The sequence below is a fragment of the Panthera leo genome, chromosome C2 (genome assembly GCF_018350215.1).
Source record: "Panthera leo isolate Ple1 chromosome C2, P.leo_Ple1_pat1.1, whole genome shotgun sequence".
Lineage (NCBI taxonomy): Eukaryota > Metazoa > Chordata > Mammalia > Carnivora > Felidae > Panthera > Panthera leo.
The window spans coordinates 123,237,234-123,261,590 of record NC_056687.1 but is presented as its reverse complement, the minus strand read 5'-3'; positions in this window follow the sequence as shown (position 1 = coordinate 123,261,590).

Below are 24,357 nucleotides of genomic sequence, written 5' to 3'. Positions count from 1 at the left end.
TATCCTGAGGGCAGTGGGCCTGTTGAGGGGCACCTGGGTGGCTCAGTCGATTAAGTGTCCAACTCTTCGTTTCAGCTCAGGTCATGATCTAGTGGTTCGAGAGTTTGAGCCCTGTATCAGTCTCTGTGCTACTAGTGTGGAGCCTGCTTGGGATTCTCTCTCTCTCCTTCTCTCTTAAAATCAATAAATAAACTTCCATAAAAAAAAAAAAGAAGAAGAAGACCTGTTGAAGGGTTTTCAGGAGGGGCAGGCAGTGAACGTGGTAGTTTTAGGAGGCCCATGGGATGGGAGAACTGGCAGGGCGAGAGGCTATGAGATCCACCACGGTACTGTTCTGTGGAGGGTCTACGCCAGGTACTGTGGGGAAACAGGTTTGGAATATCTTGGTCTTGTCCTCACAGCCTGGGGAGCAGACCTGTGCAAATCCCTAACAGATGTTCTCATATTGCAGGTGAGATAGGCCAGGGGAGAGGGTGGAAAACACCTTTAGGATCAGAGGAGAGTGAGCAGGGAGGCTTCCCAAAGGAGGGGCATTCACGCTGAGCACTGGAGGACGGAGGAGGCCCTGACAGGCCAACACGGGTAAGATGAAGCTGGCCAGGATAACACAGGAAAGGGGGGAGGCCTGGGGTATCAGATATGGCTGAAATTGGCAAGGTTTTCTCTTTGGCTAGAGGAGAGCAGGTGACAAAGCTAGTGAGGGGTCTGGGGCCTGCTGAGGAGTCATCATCGTGTGGAAACTGAGAGGCTCAGAAGGGTTCTGAACACTGGAGGGTGTTGTGGGAGGGTGGGTTGGCAGAGGGCAGCAGTGGGGCACTGGGTTGGACAGTCTGGAGGGGAAAGAAAGGCCACAACACACAGGTAGGTGGAGCAAACTGAATGTGCTAACGGCTTTAGAAGTCGTGGCAGCTGCAAGCACTGGGGAGGTGGGGTGCAGGACAAAGGGGAGGAGCCTGTCAGCCCACGTTCGAAGCTGCTTCCTGGGTGCTGGAGCCACAAGGTTATGCAGTTGTGGCTGGAGATACCAGCTGAAACAGAGAGAGTGCGGGAGATACACACCCTGGCTTCTCTCTTCCTCCTGTTTTCCCCACTGGCTGAGCCAGTCAGAAGACAGCTGAGCCAGAAACTTGGGAAATGCAGCCCAATGTTCTGTCCTACAGAGCAGAGTAGGGGAAGAGCCAGCATAGGCCCCACCCCCAATCCAAGGCTGTCCATATGGCAGAACCCTCCACAGACACCCTGATGGATATGCTGACTCTTGCGCTCTGGTCTTTGTATGCCATCCTTGGGGGCTGTGGAGTCCTGGGGTGCAGGCTCAGCAGCCTGGTGGTAACAGAAGACATGGGGGGGTGACCCCCCCCCCCCAGGACATAATGATCAATGAGACCTGTCCGTGGGCTCCAGGCCTCACCTTCCCACCACCTCTGGGCTCCTTACTGCCTACACCTCTCACTCCCTTTTTGCCCAGTCAGCATTTCCCTGCCTCTTCATAGTAATCACCATTGACAGCTATTGACTGGTGGTGACTGCCTGAAAACTAAAGGTGCAGGAGTGGGCAATTTCCTTGTGTTCTGGTTGTGCTGCCCCAGATGCAACAAAGTGAGGTGCTTATCTCTCGTCCACATCTTGTCCAAGCCTTGTGCTCAATTCCCATTTCTTTTCCTAAAGAGGTCCTCTTTGGTGTCCAGGTAAGGACACCATCACCTCCTCCAGAACGGCTTCTTTGACTGCTCTAGCCCACAGTGGCATCTTCTCCTCGCTGAAGTCTGACAGTAGGTGTGATCAGCATCAACCCTTTAATGCCAGGACTAGGCTATCTTAAGGCAGAGTTTCCCAAACTCAGTGTGCATCACATCACTGGGAGGCTTTGTTGAACCACAGGCTTCTGGGTCCCACCCTAGGGTCTCTGATTCAGTAGGTCCAAAATGGGGCTGGAGAACTTGCATTTCTAACAAATTTCCCCAGTGCTGTTGCTGCTGATGGTCTAAAGTGATAATTACTGCTTGGTGGGCTCTTGCCATTTCCTTAATGACCCTGTAAGAGCCCGTGGGCCCAGGGGATCCTAACTATCAAGAAGGCACTTATCTAGAGCTCTTCTGGTAAAAACAGGTGCTTAATAAGTCATTGTTCATATAGTACCCAGGAAAGGTTTCTTTTTTTTCCCCTGTGAGTGGCAGGGGCAGGGAAGAGAGAAGACTTTAAGGTTATTGGGCTGAATTTTATGGTTCTGTAAAATCTTGAAACTTACCATGTATAATGTCTCTTTCTTCTTCTACTAAATGAGTTAATATGTGAAGTGTTTAGAATAATGTCTGCAACATGTTAAGCACCACAGAAAGTCTTATTATTATCATTATTGGTGTGTGTGGGATTATGCTGAACTCCTTGGCTTGAGGCATAATCTCTGTGCCAGGACACATGGTGACAACAAAGGCCACCTCGGCTTTGGACTAGTTAAGATTTTCTCTTTTCCTGTGCTTAAACATGCCCAAATGCCAGCAGTACTTACCTTCTGAGGGGTGGATTATGGATGATATTTATTTTCTTCTTTATACTTCTCTGCACTTCCCTAATTTTCTACTGCGAACATGTATTATCACCATTAGAAGAAAAAAAATGTTATTTACAAAACCCTGGGCATCTCCCAACACAACAGTACACTAGACTCAAGTTCAATCACTTCACCACCAGCATGAACACTATACTGTTCTATCTGGGGCTAGGGCACTTCTGATCATTCTTTCTTTCTTTCATATATTCATTTATTCACTTAAAATATTGATTGGGTGTTCAGCACGTGTTACCCCTGTTCTAGGATTCAAAGATACAAAGGCAGTGAAGCAAGCAGTTAAGGACATGACTTTGCATCAGCAAGACCTCTAATCCGAGCTCTGCCCCCCTCTGGCTGGGTAACTGAAAAAATTACTTGCCTTCTGCCTGTCTCAATGTCCTCAACTGTAAATGGAGACCATAATGCTAGCTGCATTACAGGTCTCTGTGAGGATGAGCTGTGGGAAAACCCATGCCCAGCATGTAGCCAGCACTTGGCTAAGAGTCCTTGCCCTAAGAGCTGGTTTCTGTTGCAATGTTGTAGTAACACCAGGGATCCAAGAACACCCACAAAGATGACTTTTCTCTGCTCTCAGAATGCTTGGTTTGGTGGGGATTATTGCCCTCATCTTTGAGGTGGGGACTGTGAAGTCTAGGGGATGAAGGGAGTGACTCAGTGCCACACAAGCCCCCAAATGCCTGGCCTGATGGGAATCCTGTGTCACATCATTGGGCATGTAGGGTGACACAGAGTGACAAACTTTCTCAGCTGATGGCTTTGTGTTTTGCTTTGCATCGAGGAAGTAAGTCAGTTTGGCTGCCTTTTGTGCAAATTCTGCAGCTGCAACATCCACTGATCTAAGGGAGACCTTCCTTTCTAAGAAGTGAAGGCCAGAAGAATGATTCTAACTTAGTCCACATTGGGGACATCCCACACCTGCCACTGCAGAAATGAGGCCTCATGGCACTACATTGTGTTAAGCTGCAACAAAACCCCTTAGGAGCTGAAAGCTGCCACCTGCAACTAAGTATTCTTATCTCACGAGCACAATGAAGCTTAAAACACTAATGAAAACATCCTTCAACATTAATAATAAGATTAGAATAAATTGGGCAGCAATGGCATGCCAATGAAAAAGTAGGTGCCTGGGAATGTTAGAGCCAATGGATTACGTGCAGAAAGCTTGCTTGCTTCATGTGGGGAGTGCTATTTTAGAGAGGGTGGTGTCATTTCTCCAAGGGAGAGTCCACGTGTGTCCATCAAAGACCATCCATTGGTGCCTTTCCCAAAGAGGAGCCAACATGGGTAGTTGGAAAACCAACTTCCCCGCAAGGGAGGTGAGAGACCCAGGTTGTGGTCCCAGCTCCAGCACCAACCAGCTATGTGGCTTTGGGTAAGTAAGTCACTTATCTCTGAGACTCAACATTCTTATCTGTAAAATAAAAGTAATAATGGCATCATCACAGAGATGTCAGGAGCATGAAATTAGAGAGCGTGTATAGAATTTGCCCGAGACCTAGAGGGCACCATATAAATGCCATTTTTTGTAATAAAAATTTGGTGACGCTTCATTTTTGGTGGTGTTAGGGGCCAAAGTCTCCCAGAAATGAAATCTTCAGTTAGATGGCACTTATGTGGGTTTTGTGATTTATTCTTTTATTGAGAAAGCTCTTTTCACAATCTCTTGTGGAAGAGATTTTAAGGGAATCTCTTCCACGCCTCTGCCTTCTTAGGCACTGTCTATTGCTCATTGTTCTTCTGGTCTTTTGCTTCTCTTCACTATGAGGCTGTCAGCTGTGATTTTTTTTCTTTTATTTTTCATTATGGAAAATGTCAAACATATACAAAAGTAGAGAACATGGCATAATGAACTCCCATTTGTCCCTAATCTGATCAATTCATACTGATCAATTCATAGCTAGTCTTTTTTCCTCTATACTCTCTACCCACTTCCTTTCCCTCCCCTCCAGGGTATTTGAGAGTGAATTCCAGCTATTGTATCATTTCAACACTAAATATTTCAGGTTATACCCCTGTTAAGATAAAGACTTAAAAAATCATAGCCACAATACCATTATCACATTATAAAAAATAGCAATAATTCCTTAATTTCATCAAATAACAAACCTGTGGCCAATTTCTCTGAGTGGTTCATTCATTTTTAAATAGTTTGAATTGTGATATAAATAAGGTCCAACCATTGTGTTGGGTTGATAGAACTCTTTTGTTTTTAATGTTTTTATTTTTTATTTTTTGAGGGAGTACAAGCAGGGGAGGTGCAGAGAGAGGGGGACAGAGGATCTGAAGCAGGCTCCACACTGATAGCAGATAGCCCAATGTGGGGCTCGAACTCATGAACCATGAGATCATGACCTGTGTTGAAGTCAGACACTCAATTGACTGAACCACTCAGGCACACCATGGGTTGATAGAACCTTTAAGTTTCTTTTTGTCTACAGGTTCTCCTGTATTTTTGTCCCTTACAGTTTACTTATTGGAGACACTGGTCTGGGTCATCTTCCCTGGAAAGTTTATCAAGCTTTGAACTTTGTGGATTGTGTTCATATGCATAGTTTAATAAGTTCCTTTGTTGCCTGTATTTCTTGTAAAGTGGTAGTTAGATCTAGAGGCTTGATTATATTCAGGTTCAGTTTATACGACCTGTCATAGGTGGTGCTATATGCTTCCATCAGGAGTCACAGTGTCTGGCTGTCTCTGTCATGGTAGCAGACAGTGATGTTCGTTGCCTAGATCTGTTAATTCATTGGCGATGGCAAAATGTTGCTACACCAATTCTGTCATGCCGTCTTTGTTCATTAGCTGGAAACATCTATAAATAGATCCTTCTCTTCATCAACTCTGCTGTTACCCTGAGGGATAGTTCATTTAGGAAAAGCAAGATAAATGCTTGATTGTTTCCTCTTCTCTTCACCAATTTTTAAGATAATTAGTTGGCTCATTTGTGCCTTCCAATGATGACTAGATCGCTTATTTTTGATTTTTAGGAACACATGCATTGAAACCTATTTTATATCTATTAATCTATTCCAATTTTTATCATTATTGAAATTCATATTGCCTCCCTACTGGCCAATGGGCCCCGTTTCAGGTTTGCTCCAGAGTCCTTCCTACATGACCCTAGAAGACTTTGAGAGTTTCCTTGCTTAAGTATGACCTACTCTATGCAATTCCCGCCTGAACCTTTAATCAAACATTTCTACAAGAATTCTTGGATTCTTTTAGTGGGAAATGGGCATGAGGACTGCTCCATGTTGCTGATTTAGTCTTTGTTTCCAGGGTTTTTTAGTGGACAATAAGAGTGTGTGTGTGTGTGTATGTGTGTGTATACACACATACACACACACACACACACACACACATATATATATGATGAAATATACTGTGAGTTAATGAGTTAATTCAGATATAGGATGATGAAATTATACTTAAGCTCATTGGTCTTATGTCTATATGCTTTTTCCTATTGTGAAAAAACCATTTCTTAATGTCACTTCTGTGCTTTATTGTACAACATACGCACAACAACCTAAGAATAACAATAAAACACCACCACAAACGTTAGGATTTAAACATGGGTTTAAGCATTTTTTGCGGTTCTTTTTGTCACTAGGGGTGGATGTGGAGTCAAATTACCCTCTTAAAATTTCACGGATTAATCCCTCTCTGTGTAGTTATGCTACCAACTAAGTATAGAGCTAGGTTCACTTATTTCATTTTGCTTTTGATTTTAAGGGAATTACTTTTCTAAAATTTAATTTTGTTTTCTACTTATGTAAACTATTCACATGGTTCCAAAATTAAATCTATAAAGCAAGGTATGTTTAAAGAAATCTAGCCCTGATTTGCTTTTAATATAAGCAAATATGTTTTACATATATATATCTTCCTCTTGTAGATAACTGGAAGAATAGCGTACATTTTCTTTGCCTTGCATTTTATACTTTATGTATCCCAGAGATTTCTCGCTAGTACTGTATGGATTTATTTTTCCTTCCTTTTTATATATGATCCCACATCTTATCAGTATCCCTATGCCTGTCTCTAGCAATCTATCTTCTGCATTAAAGTGTTGAGTCTTTGTCCCTTGGAGTGTAGATCTCCTAGCTTATGAGGATTGTGTGTTAAATAAGAGTTAACAGATTCTGAGTAAGGACTCATGGAACTCTATAGTAAGGAATTGGTCTCATCTTTCTGCTAGGTATTGGAAATGTACCTCTGGTACATTTATTGCTCAGTAAAAATTAGTTGAATCAAATTGCTTCAAAATGTTTCAGACCATTTTGCAATGATCAGGACAGTCACTGTGACAATAAAAGCCACTACATTCATGTTAGATTTATCCATGGCATTTGGTCCCTTTGGCTGACAGAGACATTGGTGTCTGAAAAATCATTATTTTTCTATTAGAATTTCTTTTGGAAAACCTCTCATATCTGGGGATCATGCAGGCTTAAGGATAAAAAACAGCATTTGGCAGGATTCATCCTAATGAGGTTGTTCTGTAAACCAGGAAGAGGCCCATTGTTTTTCTTCCTTAACATTATTTGACTGATTGATCAATTCATCCATTCACATGTTCACAATTTATAAAACAGTTGTGTGTGTGTGTGTGTGTGTGTGTATGTGTGTGCATATACTACATCTAGATGCCATGTTGGAAATTGGAAGTTTCCTTTCCTCCTGTGAGTACATGAGCATCTGTCCTCATTTTCCTGGAATGTTCCTATATGACCTGTCCATTCTTGGTCCCAGATGCTGATTTCTCCTTCCTTAAGCACATGTTGAAACCCAGGCAGGGGGTGAGGACTGGCTCATGTCTGCAAAAACTTGTTCAGATGTAAAGGAGAATATTGGATGCCTTTAGTCATGTGCCTTCAGTTCATCCTGCTGAAAGCATCTGTTTATTTCTCATAGTTAAATCTAGAATGAACTTAGGTCAAATAGATTCAGGTCTTCATAAAGTACTTAGGCTTTTTTTTAAATGAAACTTTTATTGCTTAAGCATTAATAATGTAGTTGTTTGTGGGATGAAATAATTGGCCCTTTTCTAAATATAAACTCTTCTCTGTTTTCTCACAGCTGGCAGGGTCTTCAGTCCTGGGCCACAGTTGCCTCGTCCTCTGCAGAACCAACTTTTTTTTCAATAGAATATAAATGGGTTAGGCATAGTACTGAGATAAGAAAACTGAAGGACTCCATAAAAATCTACTTTTTCCTCCTTTTCTAAATTCTATTTTTGCTAGGACCTGTATCCCATTTTACATGTGCCTCATAATGCAAGTATTGTATGCCTTCTTTGTAAGGGACAAGAAGTTCATGATTTCTTTAGAATAGATAACATCCAAGGAAGCACCAGGTAAGAATTACTGGACAGAGCCATCATATATGTATTCCAGACCACTGGTGCGAGACAACTCAACACTCTGGCTCCAAGGGATAACACCTGAGCCCTCATCTTTGTCCTATTCAGCAACAGACTCTCTATCTCTATGGTAAACCCAAAGGACTGGCTTTTGCAGCAAACTCCAGCCCCAGAAGCAATGTCTGGGAATCAAGGGGGCATACTCTCTGCTCCCCACCTGGGGAAAGTGAGATAGAAGGGGGCCTGGGACTTGCCCAAAGTCATCCAGGGAGGTCACAGGTGGCTGAGCACAGTCTAGAAGCTGGCTCCCCCCAAAGCTTGGCCAGTCAAGCTTTGAGCTGATGTGACTTGCTTGACACTCCCAGGAAAAGATGCTTGTTTCTGGTTTCTAAACATTTTCTGCCATTAATGAATCCTTTAATCAAACTCATTAGTTGTATTTTTCATTATCTAAAATGACCCCTGGAATAAGGCCCCCTACACTGTTCAGAGGAAGTGGCTGTATATTTTGCATCTCATTTATCAAACTTTTATGAAGTAGCAATTATGTGTATGCTTCACGAGCCAGGCACGCTCTGAAATTGCTGGGAATGTAATTTTTCTGAGCACTATTTCATCGCTGCCTCTCCAAGTGACAGAAAACAAAGCTGATGGTACAAGGGAGACTCTGCCTTCAGAGAGGAAATTAAAGAACCGCTTGCTTAGTGCATGTCCTTTCCCTGGAACACCAGATCTACACTGAGGGTTTGCTCTAGATGAAAGGGATTTAAAAGCCAGTCCCCACACCCTGGCAGGGGCCCCCGCCCTGTGTCAAGTCACACCACATAGAGCCATGGCCACACAGACCGGTCCTGCACCAGCCATCCCTCACCCAGTGGCTCTTTTCAGCCTTCCCGTCAAGGACTTTGAAGGATCTAGAGATAGGAGGTTTTATTAAGAATTATTTTGCATTTATCTGAGTACCCCATGGGTCTCCTGTGTCAGGCCCCTGCCAGCTACTGCGCTGTGAACCCATTTCCCTTCCTTTCTTCTGAGTAGTAGTTCTCAGCGTGTGGTGCCTCTGCCAGCATCAGCCTTACCTGGGAACTCTTCAAAATGCAAACACTCAGGGCCCCAGCCCAGACACACTGAATCAGAACCTCTGGGGACTGGGGCCCACGGCGATCTGTGTTTAACAAGTCCTCCAGGGGCTTCCTGATGTTTGCTCAGGTTTGAAAACCAATGCTCCAGAAAAGAGGGGAAAGAGACATATATGTCAGCCCAACGAGCATTTTCAGAGCTGGACTCAGCTGAGTGATGGAGAAAAAAGTTCCGTGAGCAGCCATGACCTATTTAGGTGGGGTGGGGGTTAAGATTTGACACACTGATCCATGCTGTGTCACCAGGTGGGGTGCAGTGACAGAGTGGGGCAGTAGAGGGTCCCCTGGCCTCTTCACTGTAAGAGGGCCTGCGAAGAGCCATGCCTAACCCAGTGGCTCTCAAGCTTTGCCACATGTGGGAGTCACCTGGGGACCTTTAAAACTACTGATGCCTGACTCCCACCTCCAGACATTCTGATTTAATTGATATGGGGCGTGTCCTGAGCAATGGGAGTTTTAAAACTCCCCAAGTGATTCTAATGTGCAACCAAGCTTGGGAGCCAGTGGTTTAATGTGTTAGGCACCTTAGTGGTGGCATTTCAGATGGTGGGGAAGGAGGATGTGGAAGGCATTTAGCTGCCTTTCTGCTGCCTCTCCGATTACAATGTTTAGGAGGTCAACTGTGCTGCCTGTGTAAAAAGCTGGCGTTGGTGGTCAGAGTTACCTCAAACGAATGCACAATGTGTTTAGAGAGGAGGTTCCAGGCAAATCATGACTTTTCTGAGACGGAAAACACGTAGCTGCTCACCTTGTTCACGAGGCTGTGGCTGTGCTAAGTCCAGGCTGGCCAGAGGCCCTCGGCAGCACTTCGATGACAAGACTGCTACAGTGTCCTCAGGTGTCCCCAGGTACTTGTTCCTTGTCAGCCATCCCCTGTGGTGGGTGGTATCTTGAAAATGATGAGGGCTCCGGGACCCCACTGGCATAGGCCCCCACCCTGCTTCTTTACTCCCCCGAGCTCTGGACCTCTCACTTCAGACCTGAGGAGACTAAAGCCCCCTCACGTGTCTGTTGTAGGGGGAAGGATGAGGTTCGGCTACATCAGTGGTACACCTGGCCCCTTGCAGGTTCCTCCATACCTGTGTGCTGTCCTCCTGTTCTCAGACTGGGCTTACCCTCACCAAGGTGTGGGTGCAGATGTGTTCACATGACTGCGTGGTGGAACACCTAAGGAGTTAAAATGCTCATGCCTGATTCCTGTCCCGCAGGTTCTGATGTAACTGGCCTGCTGTGGCCTGTCCTGGATTTTTAAAATCTCCCTAGGTGTTTTTACTGTGCAGTCAATGTGAAGCATCACTGGTCTGCCAGAATAAAGAATGACCTCCCTTGATGTGCTCCATGATGTCTGAATTAGGACCCAGGGAGTCTCAGCCCAGAGGAGCATGTGAGGGTGGTTTTGGGCTCTGAGGCAAGCCAGAGAGATGGGTATTTGGTAAGAGGGGACCCTCTGCACCCCCACCTCAACCTCAAAGGCAGTGGCCTCCTCTGCCTTCTCAGAAGGCCAGGCTTGGTTTAGGCATGTGAGGCTGGGCTGATGCCTGACCCCCTAACTACGCTCACATTTTCCACCTGCCACAGATTGCTGCCTCAGCAGCAGCCTTGCATGCCTTCTGATCCAGAGGGTGGGAGGTCCTCACACACCTACATCTGCTGGCATTCTGTGGCCTAGCCAAGTCTCCTCTTCCCTCCTCTGCCCATCCTCACTGTGCGCTGGGGAGACAGGCACTGCTCCCTTTGTTTCTCCTTTGCAGACTTAGCCACGATGCTTCATTTCTGGTTGGTTTTAGAAGAGTGGAGTTACTTTAGGCCAGGTGATCCAAAGCCAGAGTGACATGCAGGAGGACAGTGTTTTAGATATCCCCCAATAGGAAGACGACTTGGATTAGGCCAGCATTGTGGGAAGTCACAAGTACCTTGTGGGTGGAGTTGGTCTAGGGAGGCTTAAAATGAGAACTGATCATTGTTAACCAAGAAGCTTGGGGAAAAACTTCAGCACTGACAGTTGGATATGCCACAGGAGTCAAGCCCTCATCTGAATCTGGCACAGAGAGAGCATTTCACCAAGTTATTCTGCGATAAATTTGCTGGTTCTCTCTCACTCACCATTGTCCCAGCATCACCACCAATCTGCCCAAACCTCCCTCTGTTATGACAGTGGTATAGAGGGAGGAAGGTCATGGGGAGCTGGATACATTACCTTGCCTTAGACTGAAAGTTTCTGCTCATTTCTTAGTGAGGCTCAAACGTTGGACGTGTTCCCACCTTTGACCTTCCAAAGAGGTCACATCTAAAGGCCTTGGTGCGCACAAACCAAACATCCACACATGAGCTAGAAAGTGGGCACCGGATGTCTGACTCATCCAGGTGTGCCCAGAACTCAGGCTAGGGCCTGGCACATGGTAGATACTAATTGAACATTTGTGAAGGATGGTGGTGGGTGCTCCAGCCATGTATCGACAATAGCATAATGGCGAGGCCATTTGGTCAAACAATTGTACTTGGTGCCTAACTTGTGCCAGGCACTGGGCTAAAGCAGTGAACAAAAACATATCACATCCACACCTTCAGGCAGCTTACAGCTTGGAGGGGAAGGAGGGCAGTGGGCAGATCATCACACAAGTGCAGTTTTCAGGGTGGGTGTCTAGTCTGGTTTGGGGATGGGGATTAAGAAAAGGCCCTGAGGACATGACCTTGGAAGTGAAATACGAAGTGAGGATTAACTGGGTTGAGAGTGGGGTGACAGTTCTCCCTGTGGAGGGAACAGCTTCTGTGAGTACCCTAAGGTAGGTAGAAGCAAGGCTCCCTTCATTTCCTTGTGGCTGGAGCACAGACAGTGGAGGAGAGAGTGGGGTGAGATGTAGTTGGAAGGTGGGGACTATAATCTTCAGTGATCTTGAAGGCCATAGACTAGGAGTTTGGTCTTTATCGCAGAAACCACTCTCAGCCAGCTCTGTTACTGCAGGTGTTCTGTGTAGGGCTAGACTGTTTGCTGTCACTACAATCCCTTACTCTCCTTCATGCAGGAGGTCTGAGAGTCAATTTGTAAAAAGCCCCCTGTCCCCAGGTGATTCTCATGTATTCCCAAGTTTTGGAACCATTTACTTAATAAATAAATTGCTAACTGAGCCTAGTTAATTCTACTTAGGCTCTACCAAGGGACTACCAAAGAATTGTGGGACACTGTCTCCTGGTAGGTGGGGGCTCATAAGCTCTGGGGCAGAGCCCAGGGCAATTCTGGAGAGAATGGGGCAGCAGGAGCCATTAGCAACCCACACTCACTGCAGCGGGGATGGGCTCATCCTCCTGCCTCCTGGAGCTAATTCAACCCCATTTTTAAAAAGAAATATTAATTTATTTTGAGAGAGAGAGAGAGCTTAAGTGGGAGAGAGAGAGAGAGAGAGAGAGAGAGAGGAGAGAGAGAGAGAATCCCAAGCAGGCTCCATGCTGCCAGCACAGAGCCTGATGCACAGAGCTCGATCTCTCCAACCCAGGAGATCATGACCTGCGCCGAAACCAAGAGCCAGATGCTCAACCAGCTGAGCCACACCAGCGTCCCTCAACTCAATTTGACAGATCCAGATAAGGTTGTTTTACCTTTCTTACACCATACCCCTATCTCCTCAGAAAAAGGCCATACCCTCCCCCTCCAACCCCTACCTCCCTTCCCTGTGAAACCATACCCATCACTCAGGGTAGTACTGGGATGGAGCTGTCACCCCTCAGCGAGGCTCCTTCTTGGTTTCTGAGAACTTCCCTGGGACTTGACAGGATCTGGGTTTCGCCTGGGGAAGAACTCCACCTGCCACCAGAAAAGAGATTCTTCCAGGCGGATCTGGGGTTCCACACATGTGATACACACTGGGGAGGCCCCGGTGCTTTCACCTAAGGCCAGGGAAAGACCAGGATTGGGAGGCAGGGCCTTGGGGTTCAGTGTTGGTCTTTTGTTGTGCCCCTGGGTGAGACGTTGGTGGCCAGATGTGCTGTGCCTATTTCCTCTTTTATTGATGGCCAGTGAATGGCAGTTTTCATTTTGAGTGACATTTTGGGTTGATTGGCTGTGCTCTCTTTGGAGCAGCACATTTCTGGGCTTAGCTGAAAAGAGTCCCATGGTTGATTAGAGGTGCTGCCATGGCTGAAGGAGAGGCTCCTTTCTAATAATTATTTTCTTAGTTAGGTGGTTCTTCCAGCTCAGGCCAACGAAGAACTTCTATGAAACTTTCCTTGACTTGGCCAAAACACATTCATTGTCCCTTTCCTTGAGCTCATGAAGTTTGTTTGCTTGTTTTTCTTATTCAGGCCCATTGGCAAGTACAAAGTACTGCCTAGTGATAGTTCTAGTTCTATTTGGATATATGATTGGACACGTCCATGATTGTGTAATTTTCTTATTTAACCATTGGACTCCTTCAGTACATTATAGCTCCCTGGGGGGTAAGTTCTCTGGTTGCCCTATATCCCCTAGATGGCTTCCTACGCAGATGGTCTTTAATACAGGTCTGCTGACAAGGATGTGGAAAGGCCTTTCGGATTTGACTCAGTTTTATCTGACTGGTTAATTGTGAAGCACTTGGCACCCAATTGCTTGCAAATTTAATTTATAATGTTGACAATGATGATGGGTGCTGTGGTGCCCTGCTGAGATCCCCTTCACCAGGTGTATGCACCCCAAGTGCTGTGTGTATTGAATTCTCATGGTTCACAGCTGCTGTTTCCCAAAGAATTGCCCTCAGCTGAAAGGGAATGACTTTGTTCAGGAGGCTATATCAGAAACTGTCTACCAAAGACTGACTCTGATTTGGGGGACACATATACAAATGGGTGGGCCCCTTGACTCAAGGAGGAACTGACTTTCTGGTTCAGTCTGCACTTCAAAGGTCCCCATGGGATGAGGCTGAGACCACAGTGTGCTCAGATCTTCCCCTGTTCCTTGTGCTTCCCTCACTCCCCTTTCCCTGAGGGCACAACCCCAGTGAAGACCCCATCACCAGCTGTTTTTCTAGGGAGCATGCTCTAAGACAATGTTTTCATTTTAGATTCATTTGACTCTTAATTTCATCCATCAGAGAGAGAGAGGAAAAAAAAGGATCTATTCAGCCTCCTGTGTTGCTAGTTCTGGGCTAGGATCTGTGGAAAATTTAATGAGAAAGAAGGCCTCCTCAACCTACATATGTGCCTTTCTAGCAAATTCTCATTTGAGACATTTTATACCAGAGTCTCCCTTAATTCTGGAGATGACAAGGAAGTTCAATATTTCTACTTGTTCCAGCCTGACCCTAAATGGCAGCCTCCTCCATTTAGAATTAGCAACCAAAGTCTTTGTCAACCTTAGGTTACCATAGTTATTTCCCTAAATATGGTCACTGTGTGCATTTTCTGAGTTACAAATTGGGACTCGTGGTAAAAATAGAGCAGAACATGTCCCCAGTTTAAGGCTGCAGTACCAGAAAAATTGTGGGGGTGTGGAATCCCTCTGCCCAGGAGGCTATGCAGGTGGTTGCTGACCTGTCCAAGCTTTACAGCCCTAGAGATTCCCTGGCTGCCTGAGGCCTATTGATGGGCTGTATACTGCACATGCATGGGCTGAGGAGGTCAGGGAAGCCAGGGACCTAGACTGGACAACGTTGAAAGAATCCAGACCTCAAGAGCAGGGTATTGGAAGCCCATGGCATCTGCCTAGTTTCAAGCCTTAAACTACACAAATGAGCACATTCCCCATGAAGGCAGAGGCTTCTTGCCAGGGCTGGCTGGGAAGGCTGGTTGGGGTATTCTCCGTTAAGAGAAACCCAGGAATCCCGATGGTTGGAGAACCTGAGGACCCCTTCAGGCAGCCAGTCCAAATGTGGACTGATGGTCACCACTTTTAAGCTGTATCCTCAGAAAGATTTTTGGGGCTGGGCTCCCTCAGCCCAGAAGGCTATACAGGTGGTTGGGGACGGACTGAGTTTCACAGGCCTTTAGGGCCCAGGCTGCCAGATGACATGTGCATACCACACATTGGCAGGCAGCACAGGTCATGTTAGCCAGGGACAGTTACAGGTAGTGGTAGGAAAAGCATGGTCATGGGAATGGTTGTTAGGAGTTGGAGGCATCTAGCTTATTCCAAGCTCTAACCTGCACAAATGTTCCTATTCCTCCTGAAGATGGGAGGAGCTGGAGGAAACTGGACCACCTTGCCAGGATGGTGTCAGGCAGACTGACCGACTGACTCAGGGTGTCCTCCAACAAGACACACGTGACAGTCTTAATTACTATAAAAGCCCAGGTCCCCATCAGGAAGCCAGTCCAAAGGTAGACTGATTGTTGACCAGTTTAAAGGTACCACAAAAGAAAGATTATCAGAAGTGGAATCCCTCCACCTAGGAGGATATGTGGGAGGTTGGGGACAAGTTTGAGATCCAAAGGCCTGGAGAACCTTGCTACCCACAGCCATCTGATATGGTGCCTACTATGCATGGGTAGGCTCTGCAGGTCAGGGCAACCAGGGACCTGGAACAGGGCAAGTATCAGGAGAGGCTACATCTTGGGAGAGGGCTTTCAAAGTTTTGTCACCCACTTCTTATCATGCTGTGATGTGAGGTCTATACATGGAAACCTCAGGATCTGGGAAAACCTCACATCCTAATAATTAGACTACCCGCACCAGTCTTTCCAAGGCCTGGGATGGCTCAGAAGGTACAAGCAGGAGTGGACAACTGTGGAGAGCCTGTAACTCAACTCAGGACAACGGGTCTGGAAGCCATGCCAGAAGGTGGAGAGGGCTAGCGAAAGAGAGAAGATTGGCAGCTTGGGCCATGCAGGAAACCAATGGGGTCACACAGATCTGGGCCCAAATCCCAGCTCTGTCCCTTACTAGCTACATCAACTTTGACAACTTGAATAAATTTTCAGTTTTTTCTATCATGAGATAGGGTAATATCTACTCTGAATACCAGAATCCAATCTGTTGTATATAAGATGCCTGGGGTATCATAAGTTCTTGACAGATACAACTGGGGCTCTATTTATGGGTCAACCTTTCTAGGCTGGTTTTGTCTGCAGCCACGCCCCTCCCAGTCTGGCCCCTCACACTGCTGACAAAGTGCTTGAACAAGGCTACAAGGTTTTCTCCATTGTGGGCTGGAGGATGAGGCCCCAACTTACAGAGAAAGGTGCTTGTTTTGGTTCTCTGAAGTCGGTTCAGCCCGTGTGGCCCAATGCTGTGGGGTTTGCATTGCTGATAGTCTTGAGATTCCCTGAGCATTTCCCTGCAGTCGGCCCAGGAGAAGAACACCATGGCAGAATGTGGGCAGAATTTAGCTTCACTCTCCTGCCCTGAGGCCTGCAGCAGCTGCTCTCCAATTAAGCATTTGGTTTGGACAAGGCCGCTGACCCTCAGTTCACCCAAGTAAATCCACTTCCTCAGGAATGCTGGGGCCTTCACACAGATCTCACATGGCTTTCCTTGGGGTTTTGAGGTTTAGAGACTTTCTATGATCATAGGCTGGCAGCACTAGTTATTGGGGGTGGCTCTGTCCTCAGAGCCCCAAAGCTGGAAGGGCACACATTTCCCCATCAGCTGAACTATGGCAGTCTGTGAGTGAAGCTTCCTCATCTGAGAGTGGGTCACCCTCTGGAAGATTGTCATGACTTTGCCCGCTCCAGCCTAGTTCACCCTTAGTTCTTGGAGGCCGTTCTCCATGGTCTGAGATGCCCCTCACTAAGGGTCGAAAACTTAGCTCACAGGCCAAATATGGCCCACCACCCATTTTTGTAAATAAAGTTTTATTAGAGTATTGCCATGCCCATTTGTTTACATCTTGTCTGTAGCTGCTTTTATGCTATGACAGCAGAGCAGAGTAGTTGCAACAGATACCATATGGCTGCAAAACCTAAAATATTTACAATCCAGCTCTTTACAGAAAAAGTTTGCCTACCTCTTCACTATATCATTTAGGCAGGCTTAGTACCAAATCATACCCTGGGATAAAGAGGGGATGAGATTGGGTCACAGCTTCCTTTATGACAAGAAGCCTCCTCTCCTGGGAAGCATAATAAACATCTGGCAGAGGAATATCTTAGGCTGCATAATGCAGGCTGTCCAAGGCAAGTTCTGTAGCCCCCTAGTCCTATAAGGTGCCTCCAGATAGAGGGTTTCAAAATCAAAGATGTTCAAGAAACACATTGTTTAACTTCCTCTTGAAGGGTCACAACATATGTTAGTATACTAAAGGCTCTGAGAAGTCCTGTGGGTAACAAACCTATTTACTATGTATAACAATGTTTTTTTAATGGACAGCTGATCACAAAATGTTTTTTTTAAAATTTTTTTAATGTTTATTTATTTTTGAGACAGAGAGAGACAGAGCATGAATGGGGGAGGGTCAGAGAGAGAGGGAGACACAGAATCTGAAGCAGGCTCCGAGCTCTGGGCTGTCAGCACAGAGCCTGACGTGGGGCTCAAACTCACGGACCGCGAGATCATGACCTGAGCCAAAGTTGGATGCTTAACCGACTGAGCCACCCAGGCGCCCCACAAAATGTTTTTTTAAACAAGTATACTCCAACCATAGCCCACAAAATTTAGAAACAGATTTGGGAAACAACGGTTTAAGAGAAAAAGTTGATTTTGGGGGTTTTAGATATTATTTGTTAACCTTCTGGTACTCTCACCTAGTTCTGGAAGAGGGTGGAAAGACCACTAGTACAGTCTTTCCCTACATGAAACCACTTTTGTGGATATTGCAGAGTCTGGGATGCCAAGAGTTCTGTCTTTCTCTTGATGACTTCAGGGAATTAGGGAGGGGCCTCAACACCAGCATTGTGGATGGTGAGGTAGGATGGCTGAGAGAGGTCTTTGCATCTGAGGTCACTTTGGGTCTTCCTGCCCCTCCACTCTCCATGGAGAAGCATGGGTGTCTTGAAGGCAGGCAGCCCCACTGGAGAGAGTGCTAGAGGGTGGCATGGGCTGTGCATGTGCCCAGACCTTCTTGCCAATCTCCCCCATCTCAGATGTTGGCAGGAGTGACTAGGAACTGGAGGAAGGAGACACACCTCTAAAGGGTAGTTCTGGCTGGAGTTTGGGGCTAGACATTCTTATTTGGGACCAAGGATACAGAGAGTACTTCAAGGAATGGACTGTCTGGGTTGGGGGGAAGGCTGGTAACGCAGTACAACACTGTTCTGGCTGCCAGACCCTGATGCGTGATGCTGTCCCAGAAGTCTTTTAAGATCGTGAGTCAGCAAAGGAGAAACCAGACAGAGCCACAAGATAGACAGTCAAGGCAGGAAAGTGACGACATTTTGCAACCTTTAAACAAGAGCCAGAGAAGGAATTTTGGTTCAGTTCACCACTGTAGGTTCAAGCCCTGTGTCTCTGGAGATTAGATATAAGATATAGGTTATGCAATGGAAAACAAGCAAACCTGCAAAGTGGAATTAAACCCACTGAGAAAACGAGCAGGACAAGTAATTTTAAAAAGCTGAATAAAATCAGCAATGAGATTCCATTTTATCTGGATTGGAATAGCAAGACTTTTAGAAAGAAAATAAATGTTAGAAAGGCTGCAGAAGCTTGGCCCTGTCCCACACTGCTGATGGGAAGGAACACTGTTGCCACATTTCTCTGCACAGCAAGAACCTTCAAAATGTTGCTACCTTTTGACCAGATGGTTTCATTTCTAGAAATCTGTCTGAGGGTATGATCAGAAAAGAAGAAAAAGCTTTATGAACAAAGATGTACATGTAATACAGTTTATAACATGGAAATATTGGAAGTCTTCTAAATGTCCAATAATAGGGGAAGGATTAAGTAGGTTGACCCTCGCATGCTACGGAATATTTTACAGACTGTAAAATGATGGCTACAAAGATGTTTTTAAGGACCTGAATTTGCACTGATATAGCATTAAATGAAAAGTGCAAAACTGTAGAGAATTATCTTAACCAACTTATATAGGTATAACATGGAAGCTAATGAAACATTAAAAATATGTATTTATGAATGGCAGGACCATGAGTAATTTTCAAATTCTTAATGCATTTTCTAGGTTTTCTTCCTTTTTAAAAAATATTTGTTTATTTTTGAGAGAGAAAGACAGCACCACTGGGGGAGGGGCAGAGAGAGAGGGAAACACAGAATCTGAAGCAGGCTCCAGGCTCTGAGCTGTCAGCACAGAGCCCGATGTGGGGCTCAAACTCACAAACTGTGAGATCATGACCTGAGCCGAAGTTGGACGCTTAATCGACTGAGCCACCCAGGCACCCCATATTTCCTAGGTTTTCTACAATGATTATATATTATGTTTATAACCAGAATATTTGAACAAATCCTTTAGCAGTTCAGAGATGGGAGAGAATGCTGGCCCAGAGTTATTGGCAGATGCTCCTGAAGGAGCTCAGAGTTGAAAAAGGCTCCATGTAAAATGACTGGTGCTCCCCATGAGGTAGGCCAGGTGGGTCTTAGCGTTCCCACTTGACAGCTATGGAGCCCGAGTCCCATGGGTAATGCTTGCTCAAGGTCACTCACCAGCATTAGTAGTCAAGATGCTACCCCACCTCCCCATTCCAGGCACGTGAGTTTTTCATTAGGCCCAGCTGCCTGGTGACAGGAGGAGCCCACGGGCAGCTGCTGTCATCTCTCAGCCCTCAGCCTCTGATTGTTTATCTGGAGTGACTCGGCAGAAGCCAGCCTGGGACGCCTGCCCCTGGCCAGGCTGCGTTGCTCACGTGCAGCTCCCCGTATGTCTCAGTACCAGCCGCTTGGCATCCCGGGGGCCCCTGGTGGAGCTGGCAGCCTTCAGGAACGCACGACTCCCAGGTTTGCTGAGACTAAATCACCCCCAATGCGTGAGCACAGAACAGGCAAGGTGTGTTTCCATCAGCAGTGTCTTATGCCGGGCGTGACTTGGTAGGCCCTGGGGTGCCTTCCAAAAGCAGCTATTTGTTTGAGCAACACTTGATCAGAATGCGCATTCTGGATTTTTTTTTCCTTTTGCAAGGTTTTCTGGGGAAAGCAGAGGGAAAGGCTGTTGCCAGGAAGCTGAATGTGTTGTAAAACAGCCCACAGAAAAAGAGTGGGTGACTTGGTGTGAAGAATAGGAACTTTGGTGGTAGACAGACTTGGGTCTGAGCTCTGCCACAGCTGCCTCCCAGCTGAGGTTCCTTGATCAAGTCACCGAGTCTTTCTGAGCCTCAATTTTCCTTATTTGTCAAATGGGCATGATGATTCCAACCTCACAGAGAGAATTAAGCAATAAGGTAAGGATGCTCCATGAATGTCGTACCGCGACTAATGACTGTGATGACTTTATTAAAACAAAACAAAACAACTTTGGTACTTACTCTGAAATATAATTGGGTAATATTTGGTTTAATTCTAAACATGTAAGCGAATGGTGCAATGTGGAACACAGAGGCACAGTTTAGATCAGTTGGAGCCATCTCTCCGGGAGACTGTGGGGAGGACGAGCACATTGCAGTGGCTTTGGGGAGGACAGCATTGCTAAGTTGGGGGGGGGGGCAGTGTAAACCCAAAGGCAGACTGCAGCAGGCCCCAAAGCTCTGCCAAGATCGAAGGACCTATGAAAGGGTCTGAGTTTGCCTTGTGTTGGGTCCTTGCTGCAGGACGGAAGCAGACGCTATGTCCCTCATTCTGTTCATGGGCCACATTCCCATCATGTGTCTCTGCTCACATTATGCTCAGCCTGGAGTGGCTTCTTGGCCTCTCTGAGTCCCTTCATCCTTCCAGACCTGCTTTTGCTGCTCCTACCCCTGCCTCTCCAGCCAGGGGTCACCAAGTGGGTCCACATGGTTTCCTCCTGTCTCTGCCACTCAAACTATACTTCTGCGTGAGAGGTGGTGCAGGGTAGTGGGACAAGCAGGGGTACCAAACAGACCCAGACCATCTGCCACATATCTGTTCTGTGGCCAAGGGCAGGTTATGGAACTGCTCTGAGCATCAGTTTTATTATACAAAAATGTGAATCATAATTATAGTTATCAACTCTTGAGCCCTTATTATGTGCCAGGCATGGTGCAAAGTGCTGTAAAGTCATTTTTTCCCTAAGTCTCTGTGCATATGAAGTAGGCAGTGGTGTGCTGGTAGGTGTTTAACAACTGACTCTCTAAAGAGCAAACCTTGATGCGTAGTTTGCCAATGTCTGGAGTGTAAATATTTTCACCATGGTTAATTTCAACCTGCCGACTTGACGTCACTGATTCCAGATCTGGGAAAGGGGTACATGACTGACCCCACAAACCATGAGAGCCGGTATCCAGCATACCTCCGGAAGGAGGGAGGGACATGCCATCATCCCTGTTCTGTGGGTGAGAGACTGAGTCTCAGAGGGTTCTGTGACCTGCCTGAACTCCCCCAACCAGTGACTGTGACCAAGGCTGTCAGTGTGCATTCCTTCTGCTTCACTCTCCTATGACACTGTTACAGGGATCACATAATGTGGCACATTGCCCGGCACACGGTAGGTGCTCAAAACCAGTGGCTACTGAAATGACTGTCAATGATAACATCACCAGCCGGTTTTCTAGGCCTCCTTGGCGGATGGGTGTGAGCACCTCTGGAAGAACTTGGGAGGAAGTCTCCCAGGCTGCCCTCCACCACACCCCCCAGCTCTGCCTCCCTTCTGCCAGCAGGTCCTACCTTTACCTATTTCCCTGGCGAGAACACTGAGAAATGCTTTCTCAGTGGAATAATGACCACTGCAGCTGCCTGAGGGCAGTTTGTCATTTTACACCATTTATCCCAAAGTTTCATAAACACACGTTCAAGATGATCCATTCTCCAAAGAAAAGAAATGGTCAATAGTCCTGCTGGTCACTGTGGAGTAGGAGAGGAAGAGGGAACAGTCAGTCCTTGGTGGTCATTGTTGGTGACAGAAGCTTCCCAGGGATCTGTGTGATCACCCCCCTTAGTGATTAAGAGAAGATCTCTTTGTACCCAAGTGTATGCGTGCATGTACTCACACACACATGCACGTGCACACACACACACAAACATAACAGTTCCAAACTTCCAACATAACATAACAGGAGTTGGCACTCCTGGTCTCGCTATTGAGAAGAGGGTTACGAATATAGACTGAGGGTTCCTTTGAGTATCACCAAGGAAAGTACTGAGGAAACCATATGTGTCCTCATAGTGAAATGTAGATGGGACATGGCTTCCTTTGGCATCTGGGCTGGAGGTGGGATTTTCTCCATGAGAGCAGCTTCCTCCCAGAGATCAGTCTTAGGGCACATGACTCTAAGTTGGGGGAGCCCAGGCAATAGTAAGACCAATGAAAATAAACACACCAGATACCCTGTGAATCACCTGTTTTAATCCTTACCACAGCACAGTGACATAGGGGCTACATTTACCCTTACTTCATGGCTGAGCACACTAAGGTTCATGGATGGAAACAACTTTGCACCAGGTCAGACACACAGGTAAGGACTTTACAAGGACAACGTCTCATTGGACTTACCCAGCCCACCATGCAGTTCGTGCTACTGGTTTTCCGTTTGATAAAAATGGGGGCTCAGAAAGGTTATAGTCAACCGCTGAGTCACAGGGCTAATAGTGATGGAGTGAATAGTACCCAGGGGCCTTTGATTCTGGGGTCTGTACACATAATAACCAGCTGGAAACTCCCCTGGAAAACCTGAGATTGTTGACCTCTCCCATGTCCTGGCCTCCAGGCTGCCTTCAGCTATAATGCTGCAGCCCACATTCAGCCTGTGCACGGCCTCTGGGGGAGAAATGTGTTCTGATTGCTGGATGTTAAACCCCCAAATGCCTTCTCATTGTCTACAGGTGCCACACAGGTTCCATCTCTCTGTCTCCCATAGCATGCCAAGGGGACAAGACCCATTCCCTCCTCATTGGGAGTATCATTCCAGCCTGGCTAGAGGAAGGCAGTGTATTTCTTCTGTCTCTGGACCCCTTCACTCAGTCAACCTTGTTTTGTGGTAGACCTACAACAATCCTCTACAACCCCAGACCCTGAGCTCCCACTTTGGGAGGCTGGAAAAATGGGTGGTGCTTTCCCAGTGAGAAGGGCCCTTCTCTCCTCATTGCCACTGCCCTCATTCAGACTCCATTATCTCTCACCCAGGACTGGCTGTGTAATTTTCAAGACCCAGTGCAAAGTGAAAATGCAGCTCTTCTTGTTCAACAATTAGTAGGAATTTCTAGACAATGACAGTAGAGCATTAAAACAAAGGTGGTCCTTTCTTTTTTTTTTTTTTTTTTTTTTTTTTAAATTTTTTTTCAACGTTTTTTATTTATTTTTGGGACAGAGAGAGACAGAGCATGAACAGGGGAGGGGCAGAGAGAGAGGGAGACAGAATCGGAAACAGGCTCCAGGCTCCGAGCCATCAGCCCAGAGCCTGACGCGGGGCTCGAACTCACGGACCGCGAGATCGTGACCTGGCTGAAGTCGGACGCTTAACCGACTGCGCCACCCAGGCGCCCCAAGGTGGTCCTTTCTAAGCTTGGGGCCTGTGCAGTCACACAAGCTCCACACTGATGAAGCCAGCCAGGGCAGGCCCTGGACAATGACAACTGTCTGCTGACTGATCTTCCTGCCTCCCCTCTCTTGCCCTGTCTTCAAACCATTCTCCACACTGTAGCCACAGTGACAGTCCCTGACTGTACTTTCATGGAAGTCGGTGCACTGATTCATACCTCTAAGGAGTGAAGGCCTGGGTGAACATGGCAGGTACTCCAGAACCGTTCCCTCTAGACCCTGTTTCTTTGTCTCAGCACTATTGACGTGTTGTGCCAGATAATTCTTTGTCATGGCAGGTTGTCCTATGCACTTTAAGATATTTAGCAGCATCTAAATATCTAGATATTTTGCCTCTACCTTCTAAAGGACACTAGCATTCCCCATTCTCTCCCTTGCATATCATGATAATCAAAAATGTCTCCAGACGTTGCTGAATGTCTTGGCATGGGGTGGGGGTGCACATGATCCCCAACAGGCCCAGAGGCATTGAGTGGAGCAGAGCTCCTGGGAGGCATGGGTGGCAGGTGAGGAGGGGGTCACATAGCACTTTGCCCTAGACATCACCATTCAGGCAGGGTTTGGTTCGGTGGGGGCTTTGTTGGGGGTACAGTTGTCCTTCCTGACATCTCTACCTCCTCACTTATACCTAAACACATCCAGGTAAAACATCAGGTCTGAGTCCTAAAACTTTTTAAAAAATATGTTACAACTTTTGGCTTCTATTATTCTATGGATATTTTAAAGGATTTTGGAGATTGCTTAGATGAGGCCAATCACCTGTGTTATAGATGAGGAAAC